Here is a 22,682-nt window from a genome sequence, read left to right as displayed (position 1 = left end):
AGCTAGAACTTGCCTAGACACTTGGATAGCGCCGTAGGACCACACTAGCAATCTTTTTTTTTTTTTTTGCTAAAAGAAATTGCAAGTGGGGTAGACAGAATTCTTCAAGAGTCCAGGTTCGTTCCCAAGAAAGTGAGGGGGGTCACACTAGACACACTTAAATCCCAAGACTTTCCTAGCCAGAACTTGCATAGACACTTAGATAATGCCGTAGACCACACTAGCAATTTATTTATTTATTTATTTTTATTACAAGTTAAAATAACCAAAAAAAATAAAAAATAAAAAATAAAAATAAAAATTAACACAGAAGCACAAACAAATACACCAAAAATTAAAAACTCACAAAATTGACCAAAGATAATTTGTTTTTTTGGCAAAGTTTCAGTTACTGATCTGCCAGAGGTAGTGCCCTTTGCATTGGTGTGCTCAAGCCCAATTTTGTGGATTATCTCACCAAAGCTGTAAAACAATGACAGAAACTCCTTTTCTTTTTCTTTTTTGTCCTTTTTTTTTTCGATAGACAATAAAGTAGAAACAAAAATTGGAAGAAAAAAAATCTACCTAAACTAGTAGAAAAATAAAATCAAACAAACAAACAATTCCCCAACAATGGAGCCAAAAATTTGATGTGCAAATTTTAATACTCGCAAGCGCACGAATAGTTTGCAATATAGTGTATGTGCAAGTGCGAGATCGTATCCACAGGGAATTGCGTTGCAAAAATTAATTTCTATTTTAACCTAGTTCCGAATTTTGGGGTTTTGTAAAAAAATAAAAATTGGAAAAAATAAAATAAAATAAAAAAGCACAAAAGAAAATGTACTAAGGTTTTAGAATTCACACCCACCAAATCACAACAACATATTCTCATGTTCGTTAATACATATCCGGAGTTCTCACCATACAAATCTTTTGTATATTCTATTATACTTTAAAAATTCATTAAATCATTCATTGAATCTGTTCATTGCACAAATCACAAAAGATATCCGTTTTAAACCGAATCATCAAATGTATCCATGGAGCGAAACACAATGAATATTCAATGTTTTGATAAATGAAAAATCCAAGCAATCAATTAAAAGAGACTAATCTCAAATCATCACATGTATTCGGAAATCACAATAGATATCCAAGAAATCATCTCAATAATTGAAAAGAAGTAGAATATTGGAAATATTAAACCCAATAAAATCGGATAGCATAAACTCTCATGAAAATATTATTGCTCTTCAAAAGTGAGGTTTCATCCTCAACCTTAGTTGAAAAATTAGCTACTCATCACTAAAAAGAAAATACTAAAATTTTATTAAAAACATAAAAATAAAAACTTACAAAGAATAGAAGCCAAAGAACCCAGCTGCTGCTATGTACAATGTTGTGATCTTTCTAAGTGGTGCATAGCATAGGATATTTATAGCAGAAAATTAGGTTAAATCCAATTTTTACAAAATGACACATCTACCCCTCAAAACCCTAATAGGGGAAAAGAACGCTAGGGTTTAGGGCCATATTTTCAAAATGGCACATCTACCCCTCAAAAACCCTAATAAGAGAAAAGAATGTTAGGGTTTGGAGTGTCTACAGCCGTTAGGAACAAGGAAATTTGCGTTCTTATATTGCGGGACACTTATGACTTAGCAAACATTCGAATTAGGAAAATTCTATTTCACAATGATTTTTATCATTTTGAATTAGCTTTTCAATGCCATTTATTTCACTTTAATTCGATACTTGAGCTGAAAGTTATGATCAAAATACTATAACTTATGTAAAACCTGAAATTTAATCCAATCCGATTTGACTTCCAAACTTTGCATTTTTCCCTTTAAAACTATCGTTTTCTCTCAATGATTTGCAAAATACAAAAAATATAAAAACTAACCAAAAACATTAAAAAATAACAAAGTTAAAGGTTTAACAAATGTGAATTAAGGGGTCCAAATATACAATATTTGGCACTCATCAATTGCTCTTTGAGGAGCTAGATCCGCAACAAAAGTTCAGAATTATGATATGATTTCAATTATCTTCTTCATAACAAGATTTTAGGATTTCTTTGGGGTTATCATTAGATATATTGTAATCCTTTTGTAATGTGGAACTCTAACGTTCCCAAAATTAGTTAATTTTGTTTACTTAACTTGGAGAGTTACTGGCGGTTCCTCAAAATCAATTAATTGGTAATTGTTTGGAGGAATTACCCATAGCAACTTATCAGAGTAAAATAATGCGAAAAGAGAAAAATCTTGATTTGAGACTACTTATTTAAATCATTCACAAACGTATCATCGATTACAGACTTAGAGTTTTCTAATATTATTTTTAGAACAAACTCAAAACAACCAAACCTGCTATTATGAGTCATTTGCTTGGTGTCTTCAACCTAGCAAAAATCATGTTATTAAATACTGGTAACTTGCTAAACCGCAAACACCAAGGTGTTTAAAGAGGAAAGGAAAATAACAACGTAAGTCTATAACTTAGTAAATAAATCATTACGAAACTAATTATGTAATAAGCCTTAAGTGACATAAAAAATTTTGCAATCATAAACGTGGGTTTTCACAAATTGAGGTGTATTGCCTCTGTTATTGTGCCTAATAAAAGCAGTTTAGTTTGAAAAGTTTGGTGGAGCATTACTCCGGTGACAAACCCTTGTGTTTTAATGCGGGGGAAATATGCTATACATATATATAAATAATAGTTATTTTCTGTGTGGTCTACCTATTAAACCATTCCCGGTAGTGTTGTAGTTGTTTTGAGGGACCTGTAATATAATACCGAAGCCCCGAATATGTATGCATATCATCATATAATAGTAGCCCAATTGAGAACGACCTCGAGTGGCCCATGCTACTAGTAAAGTCATGATCGTGACCCCCATTCAAGCATGGTGCGCCAGTCACAAAAACACCCATTGGATCCATGGCCCATCATAACATAAAAGTAACTATTATGACTATAGAGTTAAGCCCGTATAGAAAGCCATGGTCGTCCTATCGTATGTACCAGTGTACTCATCTCAAAACAGTTGTAAGGATATTATAGAAATTTAGCAGGGTTATGACATGTCATTAAGGAAACTAAAGTATGCTTAGTCTGCTGACATATCGCATGTTAAAGTAAGACCAGTTTTGTAAGTATTCACTTACCTCGTCTCCTTATCTACAAACTCAAACATCTTGAATTCTCACTACTGCGAAATACATCATAACATTATAAATAACCACTCAAAAAATCTAACCTAAACACATAATACCTTAAACTATTATTATAACTCTAAATTAGTGATTTTTGGCACCTTCGAACGTTCGACCTTCAGCATTGATCGTTCGATCAATGGGTATCGAACTTTCTTCCAAAGGTTGTGGAACGTTCGAATAGTACCAGAATGCATGAAAGACTTGGATCTTCAACCCAAAGCGTACAAAACTTAAATAATGATTTTAAACACCTTAAGAAAAACATATGAACACATATCAATGCGTGATGGATCATGAAATCTAAGATAAATTTGCAACTTCTTTGAAAGTCAATTTCTTTAAAAGGGACAACTTTCTAAACCTATCATGGCATGCTAAAACTTGAAAAAAACTTGACAAATTATAAGGACATGGTAATAGTAATCATGAAAATGAGCTTAGGACTAAGGCTTACCTCAATGAGGTGAAGTAATCTCAAAATTCCTCACTCTCTCTCTCTCTCTCTCTCTCTCTCAATGGGGTGGATAGACTGCAGGGAAGGATGGTGCGTGAAAAATGTAGGGGACTGGTTGTATTCATAGGGGAAGGGGAGTGGATAAGATTGGGTGAGTATGATTTTATCCTTTAAATCGAATGTTTGCAGAAACGACACGTCGATCCTTCGTTCAAGAGCATCAAACGTTCCAAAGAGGCTAAGGATAAGGGTTGTGTCAGCTAGGGTAACCATCGAATGTTCGAGGAAGGTTATTCGAACATTCGCGTTAGGGTTTCTATGAACGTTTTGGGAGAGCTATTCGAATGTTCATACTACGTTTCCTTCGAATGTTTCAAGGAAGATGAGGAAACATAATAATATTAAACAACAAATACATATTTTGTTAAGAAGGTAAGAGTAATGGGTTAATTCTTATTCATTTTAAATTTTAAAATTATTGATATTTAATTTGTGCAGGGCACTACAAGGGCTCCCCATTAGGTTTCAATTTATATTGGAAGGTTTAGGCTTGGTTTGTATAATTTATGTTTGACATGGTGACTAAACTGAGATCGAGACTTTTGGTGATTATCTCTATGTTATGAAGCTTTCTTAGTTGCTATGGTATTGTTATTATTGTGGATGTGTTGATAGTTATCTTGATGTACTAGAAAATTCTTCTGTTGTATGCTCTCTAATGTGGGCTCAAGATCCATTAGTCCTATTCCTTGAGGAAAATTGATGGGGAGGCATATTGGGAGATAATTACGAGTTAATTATTTATCGAGACGTTACAAATACACCTCAATTGAGCATATTAAAGCAATTACGAGGAATTAGAATTGTTGATGTAATCCTCAGTATTAGAATTATTAGAAATAATGAAAGTTTAATTCTTACTTATTCTCATTATGTTGAAAGAGTCAATGAAAGTATGTGATTCAGAATTAAATTATAAAGACTCTTTTTCTTGCTTAACCTTTTTAACTTTTTATTGAAAATCTCATAATTTTTACTCAATTTCAGAAAATCCTCAAAGAGCTCATTATAAGAATTATCTTCAGATAACTGAGAAAAATTCATGATAGAAAGAGTCATGGATCACGCCCAGGAATTTAATCCAAAAAGAGTGTACCCACTCTAATACTAATTGAAATATAAAAACTCCTAATTAACACGTGTGTGTGATCAATTGTGCAACAAAATATTAAATATTGCGGAATTTAAAAAGAGACAAATATTTTGTTGATGAAGTGGAAACTCTTATCAAGAGAAAAACCACTCTGGGCTGCCAAACCCAAGAAATTCACTATTCAGAAGACAAAGCTAGTTACAAGACAGTAGTACTCACATAACCCGATGCACTAATCGTACCTCTAACTCTGACATGTACCTATACGTGAACGCTTCCGAACTAGACCTCTTGTCTAAAGGGGTCTTCAATGGATTCCTTTAGCTTAAGGCTCTTTCCTAAACTAGACTTCAATAAGTTGATCAAATCACACAAATAAAACTCTAAGAGTGCTAGCTGATCTTATAATCTCTGTCTAAACACCCTCTCTTAACAAAATGGAATTCAATACCAAATTCACTACAGAATACATGCCTAGAGACCTCTATATATAGGTTTTAGAAAAGTTAATACAACTCTGATTCGGAATTCTCTGGGCGGCGTTTGGACCATGTAGGTGGGCGTCCGGACGGCAAGTAGCAACTGACTTCAAATCACTCGGTCTCACGCGTTTCTTCATTAATCTTTAGTCATCGCATCCAGACGAGCCTACCCTAGCGTCTAGACGGTTGCATGCCTTTTGCACTATTCGCAACCATCGCATCTTCATTTGGACTTTGCATCAAACAGGTGCTCTTGGGTTCAGGTGTCAACTAGGCTGTCCGGACTGTAGTTCGAACATGTGTTCCCTATGGTTGGTGTCTGCTAAGGTGTTCGGACACTTTTCGAACACAGATGGGCATCTGGGCACTTCCTCTGGGCATTGCGGACGGTAATAAGGAAACTGCCTTTGTTGAGTTGTACCACACGCATAATCTTCTGGACAACCAAAAAATTGCCTTTTTTAAGCTGGTGACACTGAAACTTGTCATATTAAGGCTTTCCGTGTTGAAAAAATAATCTTTGATTATTTTGAAGACTTTGAATAATTATGGCATCCCTCTTATAGCAGCACGCTTACAATATAGTGATTTTGTCAACATAATGCAGCCAATAAACTAACATTTAGGACTATAAAACAAATAACCCCTTGTCCCTTTTTGGATATCCAACAAACAAACATACTTCTATTTTTTATTCCAACTTATCAGTCTTTCCTTTCAGCACAAGTGCTGAGCAACCCCAAATTTGGATGTGTCTTATACTGGGCTTCCGCTCTATCCACAATTCAGAAGGTATATTGGAAAAGGTTTTAGATGGAACCAAATTTAGCCAGTGTTTTGTTGTTTCTAAAGCATATCCTCGAAATTACATAGGTAGAATAGCATAACTCATCATTGCTCTTACCATTTATAAAAGAGTCGTATTCCTTCTCTTCAACCAAATTTTTGGCTCTAAACCTTTTTACGGAAAAGGTTCTTTTGGTCATTTTACCCTCCAAACATGATTCGTGTTATTTCACTCTCATAAGTGTTTAGGGTAGTTTTCCCAGTTAATTACATGTTCATTAATTTGGGATGTACTATCAGTAATTCTCCAGGTTTATTATTTTAATTAATTAAATCCGGATGCGTTACAACAGAGCCCAACGTGCATGCACGTCAGAGATGGTGGCGATTTTGGGGCCCAGTAGGTGGTGTGGCTCAACTAAGGTAAGGATTCAAGCTCTTCTTTGGAGTTTTGTTATACCCATCAAATTGCTTCTCTTGTTTGATTAGGATTTGATTTTCATACTGGAATTGGGGATTTTATGTGTTACCCGAATGGTGTGGGTGGATTAATTTTTTTTGGGTGTTTTTCTTGGGTTGTTTCTTTAATGGCCAAACGTTGATGGGTTCTTTTTCACTTGAATTAGAGTGGATCCGTTTCCCCTAGTTACTATGTAGCCGAAACATAAAAATTTGTAGTATATGTAGTGAGACAAGACTGAAAAGATTCTTTCCAATCCAAAACGACAAGATAATAAGTTTGTATTTTCTTATATTTTTTAATTTCAGGAAGACCAGAAAGCTAGCTTGGTTTAGACTAGCTTGCAAGTTATTTACTTTCATACTGGTGAATAGATACAAAGGACGAGTAGCATGCTTGCTTTGTTATTTAATCAAGTTAACGTGATAAGATAATTAACCAGCTAATATTTTGGACTGGCACCATAATTCTCGACAAGGATAGATCATCAAGAAACCGCTTGTTTGAAAAAGTGATCAAAGCTTTAGCAACATAATTATTTACTAATAGTAGTTGACGAATGATGATTACTAGCTTTTATATTATTTGGTTGCTTTTTATCCGCTTCAATTATTCATACATATTATATGTCGTTCATGCATTATGAGAATGGTAAGAGACAAAACATGTCTCAAAGAAGATCCCATTCATATTCAACACCAAATGGTTTGGTCAATTTATTAAACACCATGGTCAGATAAGAGGAAATCCTTAATTAGTTGTCCCTCTCCGTCCTATGGGATAGAGTCTCATCCCCGTGACTACAGTGTAACTAGCTAACACTAAAGTCGGTTTCTTTAATATTTAAGCATCTTCTATATAATCATGCACGCTATATAAGATTTTGAGCATTTTTGTTTTAAGCCGACATTAAATGGTGAGTTTTAATTGATGTTTGTATCATTTGATATTAAAGATAACTGTTGGTACAGTTTTTGATATGGTGTGACAACTCACTCCATGGTTTTCTTCATGTCCCACATTCGCTGCAAAACCTGCAAAGCCAAGAGAATACGCCGGGGGTTGGCAGGCATTCCTCCGGCCAATGCTTAAGTCAGTGTCTGAGTGTATAGTGTATTCAAGCGTAATAGAATCAGTCATCCCTTCATACCTAAGGTTTAGGCCTATTTATAGGCTAAGTCGTAAATACCTTTGTTGCTTTAGGGTTTGTTTCCTTAATTCTCCCTAGACCTTGAAGTGCCGTCAAAATCTTACCTCAACTCGGAACCACCCACCTTCCAAACTGGGACTCTTCCCTTAATGGTCTCAAGATGAGATTCATGAAGATCACAAATTCGGGATTAATGTCAATCTCAAATTTTAAGGGATGGGGAGCTATTCTGGAATATTTTGGATCGCGCATAGTAGACTCCTGATCCGCTGCGTTAGTCCCGAGACAACACCTTCCTAGGGCTCTTGAACATCCATCTTTGCTGGCTCATATCTGGTGGGCATCAAGCCCATACTTCCACAGGGCTAATATGGGCTGAAAGGCTCGTAGTTCCCGACGTGGGCAAGGCCGTGTAGGATTATTGTCAACAACTATCATGTACGTCAATATGGAATCAAATAGGTTGTAGCTTTGTAGTCAAGTTTTGGAAGGGAGATGTCTACTGGCCAGATTAAAATGTTTATAGTATATAAACTCTTAGACATTCTATCTTTCATCACAAACTGATTTTCAAAGATAAATTATACCTGAAATTAGTATCATGTCCGCAATCTATCTAAGTTGTAGATCTCGAAATTATTAGATTTCAAATTTTCAACACAACTACTTCGCCAATTAAGAATAGTTGATCAAAGATGTTTTCAAAGTGTAACTACAGCAAAGCGAATGGCTGTGTTTTTTGTCCCGGTTCTCTCGCTGTGATCCCTTAAATCGAGCTATTTGGTATTATACTATACAGATATTTTGTTGACCATTATCTAAATAAAACACTCGCACGCATCACGGGTATTAATTCTCGAGCTCATAAAACTATATTTTAAATTTTAGGGTTAAATACCTATTTACCCCATGTGCTTTACGACCTTTATTTTTTGCCCCCTCAGTTTTACTTTTTATCAAATTTGATACCGGTGGTATATGAAAAGACGGAAATGGTACCTCCGTCTAATTTCTCGTCCAAAACTAACGTCCAGCCACGTCATCCTACAAGTGTCGGCGTGCATGCGCGACACCTGTCCCCGTGATATACTTCAGCGCTGACGTGACTATTATTTTTTTATTATTATTTTAATGATTTCTTTTATATATATATATATATATTCCGGGGGTGGCTCAGCCACCCCTTTGGCCACCCCCATTTTGGCCAAGGGGGTGGCTTAGCCACCCCCAAGGCCATTTTTGGGGGTGGCCGAAACCACCCCCATTTGGCTTGGGGGTGGCTCGGCCACCCCCATTAGGCCTGGGGGTGGCCGAAGGGCCAAAATGGGGGTGGCCGAAACCACCCCCATTTGGCTTAGGGGTGGCCGAGCCACCCCCATTAGGCACGGGGGTGGTTCGGCCACCCCCAGGTGAAATGGGGGTGGCCGGCCGCCCCATGTGGCCTAAAGGGGTGGCTCGGCCACCCCAACAATTTTTTTTATTTTTTTATTTTATTTTTTAAAAAAAAATCTTTAAAATAATATATATATGGTACAAAATATATTGATTTTATTTTGTTTTATTTTTTGACATATCCGCACAAAAAGAGGATGAGGGATTCAAACTAGTAACCTCCATTTCATGTGGCGTGGTCTCCAGCTGATTGAGCTATTCCTTGGAAACAAAAATATATTAATTGTGTACAAAGTACCATGTGTGATATATTTATAAAACTAAGGTACCATTTCTGGTAATTATTTAAACTACAGGGGGCACATTATGAAATATATAAAACCACAGGGGTATACATTGGGAAAAAAAATTGTGTTTAAGTAATAAACATTTGGTCATTTTTTTGGGTTATATCAATTGGCCACGCAGATTATTTTGTGTTTCCAATTGTTACACAGGATTGATAGCATTTTTTTTATTTTTTCATTTTTTTATTTTATGAAGGGTTCAATTCTTCTCAACATATTATTTTTGATACACGACAGACATATAGGTTACTTTTGGTTCAAAACAAACATACCAAATATTGTTTGTGTACAAAGTACCATTTGTGATATAATTACAAATACAAAGTATTATTTTCGGTACTTATTAAAACCACATGGGGCATATCGTGAAATTTATAAAACTACAGGGGTATCTATTGTAAAAAAAAAAATTATGGTTCTTAATTTTAAGGAAAAAAAAATTATGGGGGTGGCCGGCCACGGGGGTGGTTTGGTCACCCCCAGACAGGCCGATCGGCCACCCCCAGGCCTAATGGGGGTGGCTGACCCACCTCCAAGCCAAATGGAGGTGGCTGAGCCACCCCTATATATTTTCCCATTTTTTTTTAAAAAAAAAAAAAAAGCCTTAAAATTAAGAACCACAATTTTTTTTTCCAATAGATACCCCTATAGTTTTATAAATTTCACGATGTGCCCCATGTGATTTTAATAAGTAACGAAAATAATACTTTGTTTTTGTTTGTTGGAATTCGCAATCGCCGGGCATTGGAGTTTATTGGTAGCCCGACTCTATCGTTGAAGATTCCTAAATTTTGCTATCTGATTGTCGGAATCTGGCAGCACATGCCAAATTTCGGCAAATGGGCACCATCAGGCAGGTCGAAATCTGACCAGTACAGTCGGATTCCGGCAAAACTGGCCGGAATCTATAAATTTTTGCCAGACTTCGGCCAAATTAGGCCAGATTCCGGCAACGACGGCCAAATGTCACCGGATTCTAGCGGCGGTTGCTGCATTCTGTTTTACATCATTAGTGATTTTTTGGTACGAGCCAAACATTGAAAATTATTTTCATGAAAATTATTTTTTCTGAAAAATATCGATTTTGTTAAAAATATTTTACGACGAAAAACATTTTACGTCGAAATAAACGGAGTATTAATTAAGGTTAAATTAAAGATGGAACAAATTAGATGATGAGAGAAGATGAAAAGTCTAGAAAGTCCTATTCTACAATGTTAAATGACGATAGGGATAATTTATTGATTAAGACACATAATACTATTCTACCATGTTTGATCAGTGAAAAGGTTTTGCATGATTCTGTGAGAAAACTGAGTGGACGAAGATATAATAAAGCCCTAAACGAAAATCAAAATCCATGATTGGACTCTTCTTATTGCCATGTACTTTCTCTCATCCAATTCTCAAGCACTAGATGTCAACTATATATAGCTAGTAGCTTCGCTCAAGTTCATGCAATTGGGCATTGAGTTATTCTTGAGTTTGATGCGCGCTCCCATCATTTTTTAATGTCTTACCACTTCCAAGATTGTTCCTCTTTTATATGCCTTTTTTTTTTTTTTTTTTTTCTTTCAACTTTTTAATTGTAAGGCTGATGAAAACCTACACGGTTAAGAATTTTCAATTGGAGAGTAACCGAGTCTTTGAATTTGAGGTGCATTTTTGTCCCAAAATAAAAGTTGAAGAAAAAAAATACCTCTAAAATATAAGGAACCTGGTGTTCTCCCATTCATTTAAATTGGAGAGGATCCGGTTCCCACGGTTAAGGGAATTGTAACATTGTTTAAAACTTCTTCTATATGTCGTCATACAAGAGCATATTCTAAGCTTAATCTCTTTAATTATTTTTAATTGTTCTAAGTTAATCATAAAGTTGTCCATACTCTAATATCATTTGCAACGACGCAATATTATCCATTTTTTGCTCCCCCGAACCAGACTTCTCAGGAGGTCACCAATCATGGTACTACTCTCGTAAAAGCATGCTTAACTGCGGAGTTTTAATAGGTTCATAGTCATTACGGTTTTAAAACGTGTTGTGTTTAGGGGTGTAAATCCGGCCGATAACGGCTAGTCGGGTACCAACCGATAACTAGTAACTAAAAAACTAGTTTGGTACCCGGTTAAAAATAACCGGTAATCGACTACCTGGAATCACTTACAGGTTATATAGCATTTATATATATCCGGTTATATTTGGGTAACCGGGTATATATATATTAAAAGTTAAATAATTAAAATATGAAAATTACTAAATTAACCTCAAAAATTAGGTTTACATCTTATTCTCATTCTCATTTGGCACTGCCGCACTCCTGACTGGTTAACTTATAGCCAAATATGAATCGTACAGTGCTTTCACTCTTCAGTCTTCAACCTTCGATCTTTCGAAAAATACGATGGATACCTTTTATCATTTAGAGATCAGTTTTAGACACCAATCTTCCTTGTCTCAAAATCAACATCAGCAGACAGACGAAGCCATGCTGAATAGAGCAACGACTCATAGACAGTAACATGAGGAGAGTGGATGTCGTTTTGCTCACCATATCCAGAAACTCAAGCAATAGTTTCTTATTTCTTTGGGTACCCAAAAATTGTGATCTTTCGGTCAATATATCCAACAAATTTTCTACCAGCCAGTACATTCATTAGAGTCGTTTTACCAGCACCACTGACAACCATCAGAGCTGTGAGAACTCCTGGCCTAAAAGCACCACTCGCACCCTTTAAGAGCACCAATTGATCCTCCGCGAGACCTTTATTCGTGATTTCCTGCACAGTGGCCCACCCAAACAATGATTTGGTACCCAGTCCGGATAACCGGGTACCAACCGAGGTAGCCGGTTGGCAATTTTTAATAACTGGCTACCCCGAAGCCAGTTACCGATTTTATCCAATAACTGGGAACTGGCTCTGGGTTTTCACCTCTAGTTGTGTCAAGAAATGTGTGAATATACATATAAGTACATACTCATTCCCATACCCAAGAGATGTAGGACGTTATCACCCTCTCTTGGGACCCAGCGTCCCTACTGGCGACTTTCATGGAATCACCCCATTCTTGGGGTCCCAACGAATGCCCACTAGCGACCCTCATGATCTTCTGCATGCCCCCCGTCTCAAGCTAAGAAATAGCTTTGATACCATTTGTAACGACCCACCCCAAATGACACAATATTCTCAGTTCTTGGCTCTCCCGAATCAGACTTTCCAGAAGGTATTTTGATACTACTATTACAGAAGCACACTTAACTGTGAAGTTCTAATAGGGTTATGGCATTAATCATGGCTTTAAAACACGTTGTGTCAAGAAGGGTGCGTTTATACATATAAGTACATTCTCATTCCCAGACGAATGTGGGACGTCACATATACACTATTATCACAATCAAATTTCATACCAATTTTTGGTACTTCAACAAATCATGTATTCTGTCTATTCGGAGTGTTTGATTTGCTTTGGCTTCCATGAGGAGGGGCCCATTCATTCAAGACAATGTCCAATACACATCTTTCACCAAAATGTAACATCTACAATGAAAATAGGGCATTCAATATCAAGTACAAAATATTTGAAAGGAAAGTTTGCTATAAATATATAAATAAATACAAGTCACGAAACGAAGTTGTATTTGATTCAAACCACGTACCTCTATATTTGATTCTTTGGCCATCACTCTGATAAATTAAATGTTTAGAAAAATAGCTAATGGCTTAATATACCATGAGATCGGATGCTTAGCACCCATTTATGTCGCATTGTAAAAAAAAAAAAAAAAAAATATTCATGAGCATAAAAGAACAATCAAGTACATGATGCAAATTTTACTGCAATTTCAATTGAGAAACAAAATGAAAATTTTTCCATCATACAAAATATTTTCTAAGAAACAAACAGAAGTTGAAACCAAGCACATGGTCGGACTACATCTTTCCCAGATGACGCTGAGGCAGTGGATAAAAATATTTCGAAAAATGGGTACAACACATGTACATTATTTCGAAACTATTTCGTGAAAAAGGTGAAAAAAAAAAATTAGGACAAAAATTGTTTCGTTTAGGACAAAAAAACTGGAAGAAAAAAACTAGGAAAAAGATTGCTCTGTTTAGGACAACAACAAAGAAATTAGAACTTGTTGGACTGTCCTAACTGGAAGAAAAAAAAATTAAAAAAAAGGACAAAAATTAGCAAAAAATAAAAGGAATGCTCATGAGCATAAAAGAATCATCAAGTAAACTTACTGTTAAGAACCATCAAGAACCTGTTGTGAAGAAAAAACTTGCGAAAAAGAAAACTCTCCCATGCTATTTGGAAGGTGGGTGATTTCAAGTATAAAAGAAGCATTGACTCGATCATGCTGCAGCTGGATTGAGTCAATCCTTGGTAAAAGAACTGCACGAGTCTCCATTTCTCAAATCCATGTAGAGGGCACTTGATCAACATATTTTTAAACTTTTCCCAACTCTCAAAAAATTTATCATCCTCCTCTTGAGTAAAAGAGCTTATTTCCTTTCTACATTCGTTCACCTTGGACATTGGAAAAAATTTGTTGTAAAACTTGTTTAACAAGTTATCCCAAGATGTGATAGAAACCAGGCATGTTTGAATCCAGCCATGCCTTGGCTCTATCGTGAAGTGAGAAGGGAAAAAGTCTAAGGTGCACAAAATCCTCAGAAAAGTTTTGAAATTTGAAAGAAGCACAGATATCTTTGAACTTTTTCACATGGCTATAAAGATTTTCAAGGTCTAAGTCATAGACTGAGGGCAAGAATTGGATGACATGCGGTTTTAGATAGAAGTGGGTGGCATTGGTGGGTGGCAATACTATACATGACGCAGAGTTTGTCACAACGGATGCGAATAAATCCCTGAGTGATCTAGTCTAGTCCACGTTTTCTGCTCTTGGCTGCTCAGGATGCTCCAAATTCACATTGGGATTTCCTGCCATGTTGTCTCCCATCTCAAAAGTTGTTCTCCGCTCAACAGGTGTTCTGCGCTTTTTCCTAAATGCTATATCTAGATCAGGATTTGAGGGTAACAATTCTAAATTCTAGGATCTCCGACCAAGCATGCACAAAATTCCAAACAATATTTAACCACAAGACAAGCAAGATAGAAAAGAAAAATAAAAACAAACAAGATAGAAAAAAAATAAATAAATAAAGAAAAATAAAAAATAAAAACAAACAAGATAGAGAAAAGAAATTGCAAGTAGGGTAAACAAAATTAATTCACCAAGGTGAAATCTAAGTTAGTTCCCAGGAAAATAAAGGGGAGTCACCCGGACCACTTAAATCCCAAGATCTTCCTAGCTAGAATTTGCCTTGATATTACTCCTTAGATAGCTCTGTAGACCCACACTAACAAAGTCTTCTCTTTTCTATTATCATTTTTTTTTTTTGAAGATTAAAAGAAAAATAGCACAAACAAAATAAATAAGAGAAAAATGAAGACTAACACGAATGCATACAACAAAACAAAGTTACCAAAAAGGTAAACATTAAAACTTACAAGACTAGACCAAAAATAATTTTTGACAAAAAATTTCTGCTACTGAACTTCTCTAGGTAATGCCTCCGGTGTTGGTGTGCTCGAGCGACTTCAAAGGTCACTCGATCACTAAAGCGCTCGCTCAACTGTTATGGTCGCTCGATCGACTTCACAAAATTCCGCAGAACCTGAAATAAAAACATAATAGAAACCTTTCTTCTTCTTTTTTTTTTTTTTTGAAAATTAAATAATAAAAAAAAAATTAAGGAAAAAAAATTTAGTAGAAAAGCAAAATTAAAGCAAACAAAACTTGATTTTTTTCCTTACAAATCAACACCTCCTCGGAAATGGCGCCAAAAACTTGATGTGCAAATTTTGATACTCGCAAGTGTACGAGTCATATGTAGCATAATACATGCAAGTGCGAGATCGTATCAACAGGGAAGTATGTATAAAGAAAAGAAAATCAATTTCTATTTAAATTACTTTTGTTTTCACTACCAAAAAAATGGCATTTATAGACGGTTTTTTTCTAGACGGTTTCTAAAACCGTCTAGAAAACAAAATTTGCAGACAGTTTTTTGGAAACCGTCAATAAAAAATTTATTATGGACGGTTTAATCAAACCGTCCATAAAATTCCAGACGGTTTGAATTAAACCGTCTGAAAATTTTTATTTCTAGACGGTTTTTTTCAAAACCGTCTGTACATATTATTTCTAGACGGTTGAGTAAAAACCGTCTAAAATTTTATTTCTGTAAAAATATGTTTACAGACGGTTTGGTTTTCCAAACCGTCTGAATTCGCTTCATTTCATATCACATTAAATGCGAATTCAGAGTACTTCATTCGCATTGAATGAGAACTTTGAAAATTTATCTCTCTCCCTCCGCCTTCTCTCTCCCTCTGTGTTCTCTTTGCATCCATGGACCATGGCTATACGTTCTCTCTCTCTCTCTCTCTCTCTCTCTCTCTCGCTCTCTCTCATTTTAGCCACCAAGGTACCGCCGGCCGCCGCATAAAGCCATCACCGTCGTTTGAAGGTATGTGGTCTTACTTTCTCTCTCTCTCTCTCTCTAGATCTGTTTTGCTCTCTCCCTCACAGTACTCTCTCTCTCTCACACAGATCCGGCGAAGGCTGAGGACCGGCCACCAACTTCCACCGAGGACCACCGACGACCAGAGGTGCTCTAGCTCCTGTTTCATTTTTTTTTAATTTTTCACCAGAGGTTGCTCTCTCTGAATCTGTTTTGCATTTTTTTGGTTTTTCTTATCTCACCGACGATCGATCTGTACTGTATTTTTTTTTTCTCTTCTGTTGCTCAATGCATATATGTTGCTCAAACACTGTTTTTTTTCCTTTATTTATTATGTTTATTTTTTCCCGATGATGATCCATTTAGATTTTTTTTTTCCTGGTGCAGGTGGACCTTGTTGGGGGATACTATGATGGCGACGACAGTGTGAAATACAGGCTTCCCAGAGCATATTGCCGAACAAAAATACTGAGGCTTAAAAATTAAAGACGAAAAGATGAACCCAGAAACTATGACCGCAGGACCAAAAAAAAATTAAATAAATAAAGTATTGATGATCATCCAGAATTAAAAAAAAAAAAAATTATTAATATTAATATTATTATTAATTTTGGACGGTTTTGCCCAAACCGTCTAGAATTAATTCTAGACGGTTTGGGCAAAACCGTCTAGAATTCGAGACGGTTTTGCCGAAACCGTCAAGAATTCGGATTCTGGACGAAAAATCCTAGACGGTTTTAAACCGTCCACAAAAAACCGTCTGGACTTTATTCCAGATGGTTTTTTTACCATTTATGGACGGTTTGAAACCGTCCAGAAATGGTGATTTCTTTGTAGTGTTTAAAATAGAGCCAAGATTTTGGATTTCTTTGAAGGACAAAGAAAAAAAATGAGTAAATAATGCAAAATAGAAAATAAAAACACTAAGGTATCGAAATTCATTAAATCAAATCAAACATCCTACTATTACATTTTATTCATAAATTCAATTCAAGGAGCACAATATTCAAGTTCTTAAATAACAAAGCGTGAAAACATTTGATGAATCAAACTCAAACAAATAACAATGATTATCCCTTAGAAAAGAAATCATCCATTATATCCGGAAATCACAATGGATATCACAATCTCAAAGAAATCAATTGATGTATCCATCAGTTGAATTACAACAAACATCAAATAAAAATTATCAATCTAAAGAAATAATTTAATAAATTGAAATGGAACTTGAATATTACATAAGAACATCGAATCTATGAATATCATGACAAGAGTATAGGTGTTATCATTGATGAGGTTGCATCATTAACCTTAGTTGAGGATTTTAGCCTCTCATGACTAAAAACACCAAAAACTCTTGAAATGAAAACATGAGGCGATAAAAACGAATAAGAGAAAGAAGAACATAAATTTAATAACTTTAAATAAAAAGAAAGCGATAAATTAAAATAATGAGAAATGAAGGAATAACGGAAACTAAATAACGATAAAAATAAAAAATAAAAAATTAAATAAAATTGATAAATTAAAAAGACTAAGAGAAGAAAGAAGAAGAATGAAAAATTAAATAACTTTAAATTAAAACCATTATGAACGAAATATCAACTTACAAAAGAAAATACAAGAGTTAAGACAAATGCTTTGAAGAAAAATTGATGCTCTAAGTAGTGCCTAGCATGTGGTATTTATTGAAGAAGATTAGGTTAAACCTAACTTTTACAAAATGATACTTCTTCCCCTCTAAATCCTAATAGGATAAAAGAACGCTAGGGTTTAGGCCAACTTTTACGAAATGACGTCTTTACCCCTAAAAAACCCTAATAGGATTGTCAGCAGTAGTCAGAGCATTGGAATTCGCGCATGCCACGTCAGCCCTGATTGTCACTTGATCGACTATTTTGGTCAATCGATCGACAATGTACTCGATCGAGATCGTGCTTGAGCCCTTGTGTGCCTTCCAGGTGCTGATTCTCCAAAGATGTTACCATGTCAGCCCTAACACCCGTGCTTTGGATGGCTCTAATGACTTCTTCTCTTGTTTCTTTACAAGTCCCACAAAAATACTACATTTTATCTCAAAGTCCTACAAAACACTAAAACACCAAAACTAACCAAGAAATCAAAAAATAACAAAGTTAAAGCTTTAACAAATGCAAATTAAGGGGTCCAAATATACAATATTTGGCACTCATCAAATACCCTCAAATTTACATTTTGCTAGTCTCTTAGCAAAACAAAATGAAAAATAAAATCAAAGCAAGAAACATAAATCCGCTTTCGTGGGAGAGATGATTGCATTTAGCGTATACAACAAGCTTTTTAAACCACTAGGATTCCCTAATGGACGAGTGAACTCTCGTGAGGGTTTGCTAGAAATGATACTCACAAACATTTTAAAGCATTATGTTGTTATCAAACCAAAAACTTCCACACAAACATATGCTTCTTATATCATGAGTAGGCTCGACAAGGTAAACATCACAATCACATCAGAAATCACAAATCATTTAACTCATAGCTGGGAATTTGAGACAACACATGCTCCAATAAATGCAAAGTGAGATTTAACATAGACTCATGAGGTTTCAATTTTTCTCAAAGTTTGTGTACCCCAAGATTCATAGGAATTTTATCAAATGAAAACAACCAAGACTTAAATTAAAATGTGAAATAATTTTTTTTTTATTAAACAGCCAAGGTTTCATCAACAAATAATCCTACAAATCTTATGATACACATTCCTCTATTCAAATTTCATACCCCACAGAACTAATGCAAAAGTGCTTGTGAATTTCAATTAAAACAAGTAAGGTCTCTCTAATCTAGTAGATGAGTCAACAGATTCAAATTTCTAATGATATGCTACATTCAGAATGTTAAACAAATCAATGATATGCAAACCATAGTAAGATGCAATTACGCACAATCAACAACATAGCCGCGCGGCCACCCCCAGTGGTTCGGGGTGGCCAGGTTGACCCCCAATCGGCAGCCACCCCCTTGCTTCTTTTTTTTTTTTTTTTCATTTTAATTTTTTTTAAAATAAGCTTTATTTATTTTTAATATGTTTATATTTTTTTTATTAAGCTGGACACGTGTCGCCATCTTATTAGCGCTGACATGGCGTTTAACGAAATCTATCAAAAAATTTAACGGAATTTGACTCCAGAGATCGATTTGTAAATTAATCCAACCATTGGGATCTCTGAATTCGTGTTAATACTATATGAAGTGATTTGTAATTTAGGCTAATTTTAGAGACTAATCGTACAATTATCTATTTTTAAAATGATAAAACCTCTGGGACTACTTTCTTTTTTTCTGAAAAAGAAAAATAATAAATAAATAAATAAATAGAAGTTAATTTTTCAGGGCATTTGCTGATTCGCGTCATTCCCGACGCAATTAACGATAAAGACTTACTACCTTCAATACGTTAGATGTTGACAAGTTTCATAAGTAGATAGGGTCCAAACTTTCCGTTTCCGTTTCGGGACAGAGCACCTGTAACTGTGACTGCGAGTGCGAAAGCTTTACAAGTCGACTGGAGCAATTGAGCAAAGCAGTCGAACGTGGCCGTTAAAAGCAACAGTTTTTTATTCTTTAAGCAAGTATTCCAAGTTTGACCCAAAGATTTGGTTTGTGAGAGAAAGGGTGAGTCACACATCTTTTGTGTCAAAATCAAATGGGTCTGTGCTGATTCACTGATGTTCTCGTGGACATTCAAATCAAAATAATCTTGCCTACTTGAAAGCAACCTTTGAGCCAAGAAAAATTATACCCTAAACTCCAATGAAAAATAATTTACAAATCATAAGTGGACAAATCATTAAAAACAAAAAATAACAATAGACATGAAAACACTCAATATAATCTTTGAAACAAATTCAAGAACGACGGAATTGCCAGTTCCATCGTTAACGAAAGAGGTAATTCTGTCGTAGCATGTCTTTAAGGAGGGAAGCAAAGCTAATTAACCGAATGCGCCCGGCCATTGATAGGAGATTGGGCCGGGAATGAAACTCCCATTGCTTAATTCCTGTCCTAATTAATCATGTGATCTAGCTAGTGATTTCGGGCTTTTCGATCGACCAATAATCTATAAGCCATGGAAGTGGGTAAAAATTAATTAAGCAGTCTCTATTTTTCTATTTATACATTAGCATTAATTACAAGACACAAGAGTACGTACGATCAATAGAGGCAGTAGCTAGGACTTGAGAGGGGACTCTCACTCTAGCTTTGTATAACGACTTACGAATACTCCTAATTAATTAGTTTAGCCAAGATTCATAAGTGGTTGTTAATGCAGTTGAATTAGTTACCAAATTTTGAGGAGTCAGCATCAATTTTATGCCTACTTGTACAGTAATATTGTCTATCTCTTACCAAAAATAATTCATTTATGGACGTTAATTTTGTGTATGTTTTTATTTGACTTTTCCCTAGAAATAGTGGTAGATAAATGTTATATCTGGCAGTACAATTCCAAAGCTACGTTTCAGCTAGTAGGGCGCTAGTGAGATCTAAAATCTCAAGGATTGAGGGGTATGCCAAATATTTTCGGTGGAAATCTTATAAGGTAGGGTGGTGATTACGTGGGGAAATCGCCGAAGAATCTGCTGCGAGTAAAAGATTTGAAATTTGAAATATATAAATATTTTGACATATATGTCGACACAAAAGGGGAATGAGGAATTCAAACTAATGACCTTCGTTTTATAAGGCGTGATCTCCAGCCGATTGAACTACCATTCGAAGACAATTTGAAATTTATATAAGCATAGTGATCTACAAAGACAATTTAAAGCTAATTTTGCATGCGGCCTATAGGCATTGCTAGGTTTGAATCTAAGATAAATGCTAGCCCTACATAATAAAATTTAGAGTAATGTTTCTTGCATAACTCTAACTACTTTTTTTTATTATCAACCATTGAAATTTATTTATTTATTTTTTTATATATGTGGACTCTAAATATTAAATAGTTGATCGTAAAAAAAAAGTTGTTAGAGTTGTGCAACAAACATTACTCTAAAATTTATATACTGTTAGCTTACATGCATGCTGATGTGGTAGTGTGACTGCCATGTCAGCCTAAAAAAATGCCTAAATGAAAGAGTTTCTGTAATATTACTTAATGGTGGCTAGACAATCACCTCTAGCCACTCCTATGAGTGGCCGACCACCCCTCTTGCATCTGAACGGGTGATTGATTACCTCCACCAAACCTTTAGCAAAAACTAACCCTTGATCTGTCAAGGATGATACGAGCACCTAAAGCCACGATCATCCCCAATAAGCTATCAAGAGTGATCGTGCGAGATTTGTTGGTTGACTACCAGATCTCTCCGATATGGTACAGTGCAATTTTTTATTTTTATTTTATTTTAATTTTTCATTTTAATTTGGCTAACGTGGTAGTTTTAGGTGATGCTACCACATCAATACGTAAAATGAACATAGAGGTAGCATTACTCTTGAATCTAAAACGCAATCAGCCTATTAGCTAATCAACCAGATCAGTCATTTTAGCATAGAGTAGTAATGCCATGCATGCAACATACTTTTATTTTATTTTGCTGATGTGAAATTATTAATTTATTATCGATTACTATTATTATTATTATTATTAAAGTTTGATTGACAATGCCACGTACATCATCAAAATGAAAAAAAAAAAAAAAAAAAAAAAAAAAAAAAAAAAAAAGATAAAAAAAATGTGGGTTTCCAAGTATTTATACATTGGCACCCTCAATCTTTTCATGCTAGAAGTAGTTTGGATATGATTTTATGATTTTATCTCGATGAAAATGAACCGTGGGAAACTCAGGAGACACGTGTCAAGCTTGGTGCTACTTAAAAAACATCCAATGCAATGAGACCACGTTTCAAGGTAATGCAACAATGGCTGTAGGGAAGGAGAAATGCTGGAACTTATTTTATTTTATTTTATTTTGTTCTTCTATGCTAATATGACACGTTTTTTTTAATAAAAATAGGAGAGAGAAATCAAGCTATAATTTTTCTTTTTATTAAAACAAGATGTCATATCAATATAGAAGACCCCATAAAATGGAATAAAATTTTCTGTTTTCTATTATGCAAAAACTCGAATTTCATGCAAGTGGATTAATTGGATTCGTCTCTGTATTTCTACTTCCTCATTTTCTGTCTACTCAATGGAAGCTCGTTTGGACATTTCAAACCTTCTCGGGGATTGAGGCAAGGTGATCCCTTATCTCCTTTTCTATTTATTATTGGAACTGAAGTTATCTCTAGATTGCTCCATCAAAGTCTCCGTGGTTATAAGATATCTCGTTCCTATGATCCTTTAAATCATTTGCTTTTTGCTGATGATTTGGTTATCTTCACTTCTGCTACTTCTAATAAAGCTGGTATTATTAAAACATGTTTGGATAAATATAGTTCTTGATCTGGGCAGACGGTTAATATCTCAAAATCCAACATTGTGTTTAGTAAGAATACAGATGCTTCCACTATCTTTGGAATTCGGGCTATTCTCCCCTATGTTGCTACTCCAGCCTCTACTAAACATTTAGGGCTCCTTATACTATTCGGTCGTTCTAAGCATGCTTCTTTTCTTGATATTCTAGATAAAGTACAGGGAAAAATTGAAGATTAGAGATATAAAACTTTATCTCAAGCTGGCAGAACAGTCCTGGTTAAGGTTGTTGCTTCTGCCATTCCATCC

This window comes from Alnus glutinosa, chromosome 12 (assembly GCF_958979055.1).
Source record: "Alnus glutinosa chromosome 12, dhAlnGlut1.1, whole genome shotgun sequence".
Classification (NCBI taxonomy): domain Eukaryota; kingdom Viridiplantae; phylum Streptophyta; class Magnoliopsida; order Fagales; family Betulaceae; genus Alnus; species Alnus glutinosa.
Note: the sequence above shows the minus strand (reverse complement) of the source record.